We start from the raw sequence: 8,333 nt of genomic DNA on the forward strand, positions 1-8,333 counted from the left end.
GTGGTCTTGCATAGTCGATCGCGGGATGTCTAATTCTGCAGACCGCTTACGGGTCTTACTTCATCGGCGATCGTTCAATTGATTCCGCCACAGCAGCTCAAGTTTCGGTGCGAGTCGTAGGCCTTACGCTACGTGGTGCATCGAGAGCACTTCCCGTCGCAAAGGTTTTATTTTCCCATGCGAATAACGTTGGTCGTGATGGCGGCAGTTTTCCAAACAGCACAGCAAAGTCCCTCAAAATGTCTGTCGTTGTCCTCTTTGTGTTCTGACATTCGTGAACCCACAAAGAAGTTAACAAACGCTCCTGAACAGTGAAAGCACTTGTATCCGCCATGGTTTCACTCTCACGACTGAATGAAGTGGACCACGTTCTTCTGCCACGTCGTTCCCGCATTAACCAAAGTGAACGTGACATGCGCAGGACTCAGCTTATGGCGGGAAATTCTTATCTCAACAATCTGTAACAGAACAACAATAATGTTAATAATAATAAAGAGTCAATCTGCTCAACAATAGTAAAAAATATACTGTTTTTGTATTCATAACAATGTTTATCTACATGTCTAACTGTACTATGCTATTAACATGTAAAGGGACTTTTCGCCCACATAGAGTAGAACATAATGGTAAATAAATCATGGGACAATATTGATGATGATTTTTACAACATATCTTCATAGTGACAATCTTCTTTCTGGATCATATGCTCATACAAAAAAATGCACATATGGTCTTGAAGACCTTTCTTTATCCTCTCTCTCTCTGCTTTTCTCCTCCTACAGCATCATCACTAGAGGAAGGGCTAACTTGTAGCTTCATCAGCAGACCACCTCTTTGGTTGCTAGTAGAAATTGTTTGGTACAACTTCGTATTCAATTTGCCTCAACAAAAGACAATCTATTTCAAGCTTGTTGCCACCTGCTGAGAAAATATAATTTGTCCCATTGTTTTTGGTAAAACAGAAATTTTCAGATCAGATTTTGCAGCTTATTGATCTCACTGTTTGATCACAACACACCTTCCTAGAAGACCAAGCCCCAAGTTCAGTTCCTTAGTAGATAAGAAATTTTCTGAAATTGACAAAGAAATGGCCTTACGTATTACTCCCACAATAAACATGTCTATTCAGAAACACACTTAGAACTTGCATAAGGTAGAACATTACGTAATTGTACAACCTTTGTCAGAAAAGTTCCAGGACTGAGCTCGTAAAAAATAATTTATTTGACTTAGGAACTAATGGTCCTAGGATTTGTCAAAATAGTCCCCTCGGCTATCTATACACAGCTGCCACTGTTTCTGGAGGTCATGGAAGCAAGCAGGGAAAACTTCATCTAGGATGCTTCACAGTACATTTGTAAAAAAAACCGTTTGGATTACTACCAATATCTTCATGACTCTTCCCTTTCAGCGGTGTTTGCACACGGGGGACAAATAATAATCACACGGTAATTGGTTGGGTAAATATAGGGGATGTGGTAGAGTAGAGATATGATGCTTTGCCAGATATTCCTAGACTGAAAAAGCAGTATGTGGCCTTGCATTGTCGTGCAAAAAGAACCACTGCCCAGATGCCTACAAATCAGGACAACACCGCAGAATTGCTTGACGCAAATGATTCAGAACGTCAATATAAAGGTTTTTGTTTATCGGTTGTCATTCAGACAAATATTCATGGTGCACCAAACCTTTAGCATGAAGAAATGGGATCAACATTGTCTTTGGATTATCTTGCACTGAATCTCTTCCCTTCCGAAACCTTTTGTGCTATTCAAAGATACAGCTTCTCGATAATGCCTTGTCACCAAATGCTTGCTGTATCATATTCCATGTTTCACTAGGGGTTTCCCAGCTTAACACAATACTTAATGTTAACTCTCTGCTCGGAATGCACGTCCATCATGACACTTGTGTAACTTCCAACTATAGTGCAGGAGGCCTTAGAAAGATCGTTTCACGGGCTTGCAGCAGACGACAATATGGGGGTGTGTCTGTGAGAACCAATCAGATCCGTGAATGAGCGAGCCCGGTTGCCACAGCTAGCTCGCTGCACCCTTCTGGAAGGGTGAGTGACCTCTGCCTCTTGCTACCTCGGCCTGTTTGTTCGGCTGAGGAGCAGACGACACGAGAGTATCGGTAATAGTGTGCGAGCGACGTCTGCTGTTAGCCCGCGAAATGCTCTTTCTAAGGCGTCCTGCACTATAAATGTGCCGACAAGCCAAACAGAACAAAACAGACAAAATCTGCACGGAACCCACTACTTGTGAGCTATAATTTTCTTCTCCCTTTTGAGAGACTTTCTTGATCTTTCTCAAGCCAATTGGGCAAACACATGTGTCAAACAATGATGTATTATACGGTGTAAGGTTTTAGAAGCGATATCGGGTGGGACCATGCAGAGCCTGTTCGTGGTGACCTGCCAATGGCAGGAGTACAACGTTATACAGTTAGGAAATTGCAGTGTGCCGTGTTCTGTATTTTTATTGCATGCAAGAAGTTTTCATAAAATTCGCCACTTTAAGGTTCATCATAAGGTGGGGCAAAACATTTTGAACCTGATTGTCCAAGTCCCATAAATTTCCATCGCCTACAGTCGGAGTTATCGTTTCTTGAAGAAACAATGGGAAACAACACGTCTCAACACATATACAACGATCCTTTCATTTTCCTTCTGTCTGTTTTTTTTTTTCATTGCCACCATGTTGACACAGCTGAGTTGTTGTGTCTTGAAAAAACAATGGGCGTTAAATTTGCCTGAATATACACACTGACCCCGTTCTCGAATCTGAGTCAGTTTTGAGTTCAGTGTTTTCATAGCAAGGGCGGTGTAAAATTATTCACTTATCATTTACTCGTACGCCACAAAGAAAAGTTGCGAGAGGATTATATATATAGTTGAATATTGGACACAGTGAATTCTCTCTTTTTCCTTCCGCTAGCAGTTGGTTTGACAACAGCGCAATAGCACTGGCTGCATATTGGCTGAACTAATGTTCCTTCTAAAAGCGTACACGATACAAGCAAATAAAAATAATCATATAAAAAAAGCTTTGTGGCTGTGACATGGTTACTGCTCTTGCCTTTGGTGCAAGTGGTACTAGGTTGAATCCTTGGAAGAAGCACTAAAACTTTAGCCATGACAGCATTGTAAGAACAATTGGGGAGCAACTGGAAAGAACAGCAGCTGATTTTAGAAAGTAAGATAACAGCAGTTTTTATATGTGATAAACTGACTACCCATTACCAAGTGAGCCATGGAGGCTGGTTAAATTACTCTTACATTGTGAGCATATGAGGAAGTAGCAAATTTCCTGTTTTCATGTAGAGATATTAAACCTTCCTGGTATGCCTGGTATACCCAATATCTACTCCTATGAGTCACGTTTGCTGCATACACCATGAGTTAGATCATCAGTAAGGGAGCTTTCTGACCAAACTGACTACACGATATGGTGGGGATTTTACACAAACATGGGCTCTTCCAGTTATTGGGGGGGGGAGTTCACTGTACATGTAATTAATTAAATATACTAATAGTATCATAATTTCTAAATAAAGACAATTAAAACAAATAATTAGGTAAATCAACTAAACTTCAATGTGACCAACAAACTGAGACAACATTATGCACATTATTGGGAGAATGTCAAAGTTCAAGTGACAGGGCAACATATTGTTGCATCCATTCAGTACTAAAGGTTGCATATTTCTGAAGGTTCATTTCCAAGTGACAAAGTCACTTCAGTCTAAAAGCTCCGTAAGGCTTACCTTATAATGACGCTACTAATCCTTTGCCCCAGATAAACCTTGGAGCTCTCAATGGCAAATGATAAGTGCAGGAATGTTTCCAGTGCAATATCCAGTTTCTGAACAACCCAGTGATATTATCTTCATTTTATGTAAATTTTTAAAGCCATTGCACTCTTATTTCCTTCGTACGTTTCAAGAGATTGTAGATACTGGAAACCTCTCAAAGTAGTATTTGTATATTTTACCTTACACATTAATGACATCAGGGTGTAAGGGGTACTCCTTCCACATAGTGCACCGAATAGTCAACCTCACTTCCACATAGTACACCCTGGACTGCAGACAAACGAGGCTCTGGTGACTGGCCCCATGGCCAGTATAATTCTGTGTCGTCCTTATTTGTGCTGAGCGCCCTTTTTAGCCTCAGCTTTTAACCAAGGTAAGGGAGTTTTCAGACATGCTTTTATTTTTGCTATAATAAGGGGCCGGACCCCGTATAGTGTGATGGGTAGAAAATAGCCTCAGTGCTGATGCACCCAAAAAATGTAATTCAAACACCAATGACATCAAGAAGTGAAATCAATCCATTCATAATATTATAACCCGTAGTGCAACAGCCCTTGAGACCTTCCTACTGACTGTTGGCCCCACTCCCACATGCTTCAGCAAAGGTGGGCAATCATCCAACCAGATGTGTGGTCAGCACGACGAAACCCCCAGTCATTGTAGGTTTTTCATGACTGGGTTATTATACTCATTCATAGTGCCCATTTCCCTTACGAACCAAAATCTTGGGAGAAAAGTTGAACGTCTAGAGAATACTTTTATTTCTCAATGCAGTCCCCCCTCCACAGTAATACATTTATCCCAGCATTTCACTAGTGCTTGGATACCATTAGCTTCAAAATATTTCTCAGTACATTGGAGCCATGATCAGACTGTTTGCTTCACCTACTTGTCATTTCATTGCTGAAATGCTGGTCTCTGAAAAGCTCTTTTTAAGGGTCCAAACAGGTGAAAATCGTCGAGACTTTAAGGGGGTGTGCATTGTCTTGCAGAAACAGAATGCAACATATTTAAGAACCTCGGAGAGTAATAAATACTGTTAATGGTTTCACCATTGAATGACATGTTGTCCATCGATTTTCAAGGATCAGTCATTCGACTTGCAGAATGTTCATGGGAACAACTGCAGTGGGCTCCAAGTCACCTTGTCCAGGACCATCTTGCAGTTATGTATGGCGGTCTTTAAACCAGTGGTTCTCAAACTGTGGTACGCATACCCCCTAGGGGTGCATGAATGACTTGAAGAGGGCACATTCTCGAAATGTCGAGAATACCCACAAGACAACATATTTTGCTACAGGCATGTAGGTAGAGCAGACTTTATTGTTTCAGACTTTATAATTTTAACGTTAAACAGGAAAATAAGGCTGTTTTTGTCACACACTCTTTGTTTCATATGTTTTGAAATAAAATACTCGTTCGAAATCTCTACCCATTTCATTCTTCAACTCAAAAACCCACAAACGTGTAAAAACGTCAAGAGTACGACTGGGATCAGTACCGAAACAGATTAAATTTGGAGAGGAATCTCCGCTTGAAAGTTTCAAGTGCACAACCAGACGACATAAATAAACTGTCTGGTTATGCAGGTACACATCCTTCTCACTTGAAACTCTTGAGGATTTACAACAAAACTCCAAAATTGTGCTTGACAGTTTGTTTACAAACTTATTTTTGTTCTTTACTTCTTTTAAATAACTCTGGAAAAAATATATGAAAAAAGTTTTTTACACAGTGCGGTCCACAAGTTCCCGGACTAAGGCAATAACAAAGTCAAAGGTGTAAGAGTTTTGACTGTTTTTTTTTTTTTTACTAAAAATAGGATGCATTTGATGTGATACATTGCTCAGCACGAGTTTTCAATCTTTTCATGGCCTCAGAAAAGTCTTCTTTCGGAAGTGTCTTGAGTTTGTCCGACTCAGTGCTGACTCACTTTGTAGAATGACTAAGTTACGACTAAAGGGTACAATGAGAAAAAAGTTTGAGAACCGCTGCTTTAAACCATTCAAATGTTGTACTGCAGATAAGTGTCCATTCACCATACTGTGCATAAAGTTGTCTGAATTTCGCTTAGTTTTACACAATCACATTTTGTTCCAGGTTTGTGCTCACAGGCTTGTTCGTCAGCTTGTTTAACAAGCGATTCACGTTACCCACAATGTTAGTGCTCCATGCAGTAATAGTAGACACATGTCTCTCCCTACTCATATGTTGTGATAGTAAGTTTAAGTTACGCATTCGCAATACTGTGGTTCTAAAAGTTAAAATAAATTGGTTGTAATATTTTGAAATTCATGCAAGAATTAAAATGTTGGTGTTTGTTCTGTTTTTCCAAACAATTGTATCAATCATAGAATTAATTTTTGGTAGCTTGGAGTTGCAAAAAAGTTAAAAAAGGAACAGTGCATGCATATATATATAATATATATATTTATTTATTTATTTTAAGAGAAGACAAAACATTGTTTACTGGCTGAATAAGGGAGGAATTCAAAAAGTGTAATGTCCTGCTAATTATTTTTAACAATCAAATTTGTTTTCCCAGTTCATGTGAAGCCATGTGTAATCTGCCTGTATGTTGGAGTACTGGTTTGACTAAATCAAGAAATGAATTATTCTGTTTTTAATATGTATACACTTATAGCACAAACACATTCAAATTCACTTCTTAAATAAATAAATATTAATTTTAAAAACTGGTTACAAAAATGTATGTATATTTCTTTTTATTTGTCTCTTAAATTCAGACTCTCGCTGGCACTGTTTCACAAAATGCTTTTTGCATGGATGCCAGCCAACAAGAGTTTTTCTAGGGAGGGACAAGCAAGATATGTATTCCATGGTGGGGAAAATGAAGGGATAGTTTACCTCATAACATTGCCCCTGCAAAAAATACTCCATAAGTTTCAAGTTATCATGTTCCTGCAGCACCCTTACAATATTCAACACAAATTACTGTGAAATTGAAATTATAGGTGTGAAATATATAATGTTAGGTTGACATTGTCACTGAAAGTACATGCTTTTACCATGTTATGCCTAATTATTAATTCTTACAGGCAGAAAAAAAAATACAGTGGAACCCTGATTTTTATGTTCCCAGATTTTACGTTTTCCCATATTATACATTCAATCTTGATGGTATACTTTTGCTTGATTTTACATTTTAATTTTTCAGCTCCGTCCCATCAAAAACTTAAAATTGAGGGTTCCACTGTACTCCCTTCTTTAAAATACCAACTAATAAAGCAAAGATTTGGCTTATTTTCTCTGTAAATTAATGAGAAAATATGTCATAATTTAAGACTGAAGCACAGATTAACAATTTACATAGGAAATTTGTACAACAAAAATTTGACATCCAACTTTTAAGTGATATTAAATATTGAAAGTGCCGAGAAAAGATTATAAGGTTACTGTGATGAAACAATACTTCTTTTTTTTTTACTGACTTTCTTGATATGTCGAATGAATTGTCACCGAGAATAGACTCAAAAATAATAATGAAGACAATATATTATGCCCCTTATCAAATTGAAGTAAATGAGGTCAAAGAGTGTTCTAATTACTTTTTTTTATTACTTGCCATTTATACCTGTGATTTGTGTGCTTAAATATTTTGAGGACTACACAAGATATGTGCATATTGACATTTTCTCGCATATAAATAAATAGTTTGGTGTATATACATTTTGATATGAAAAGTTAGGGTGGGATGGGGAAGCCAGTCAGATTGAAACAAAAAAAATTGTCATGAATGCAGTTAGCCTGCACAATATTTAATTTGAATGAAGGCTCATATTATACTCTGTGCTAGGTGCATACTACTATTTGTTTAATGAATGTACATTGGCTTTACTTTTTGTTGTGGCATTTAGTGCTCTCTATATTGTAGATGATAGCATGGACAGATAATCTACACCAATTCATATTCAATTGCAATATGCAGTGGTCTTCCAAAACCTGAGCAAATGTATATTATGCATGTTTTCTGTACATATTTTGTAAATAGCATTTGAGAACAGTGTAACTATTATTATTATATGTAAATAAGAATTAACTGGACACAATAAAAATTCATTTGAACTTAAATTATGTATGTGTAATCCTCTTTTATAGATTTCTCTTTTATTGTGGAATGTTTGCAATTATCATTATTTTTGTTGATTATAGAGTTATAGAGCGTAAAACAAAAAATAGTTAATTGAATGATGATTACTTGAAATACTTATGTAAGTATATCATCTGTTTTTTTTCCACTATTATTCCCCCAATACTGATTTAAAGTATTTATTTGATAAATTTGATGCTCAAATGGAAGAAATAGTAAGCCAAACAGCGAAAGGGATAAAGCAGAAGAAACATTGAACCAAAGAGACGATTTTGTATGGGTTATGCTACCATTTAAGGACAAGAGGAATGCTATGATATATTTCAAGGGGAAAATTATAGCACGGAAAAGCAAAGTTACATGGCTGGTGAATGTTGAAGGTAGAAACCGGGTCATGCATGAAGAT

The sequence above is a fragment of the Lepisma saccharinum genome, chromosome 1 (assembly GCF_977018435.1).
Source record: "Lepisma saccharinum chromosome 1, izLepSacc3.1, whole genome shotgun sequence".
Taxonomy (NCBI): domain Eukaryota; kingdom Metazoa; phylum Arthropoda; class Insecta; order Zygentoma; family Lepismatidae; genus Lepisma; species Lepisma saccharinum.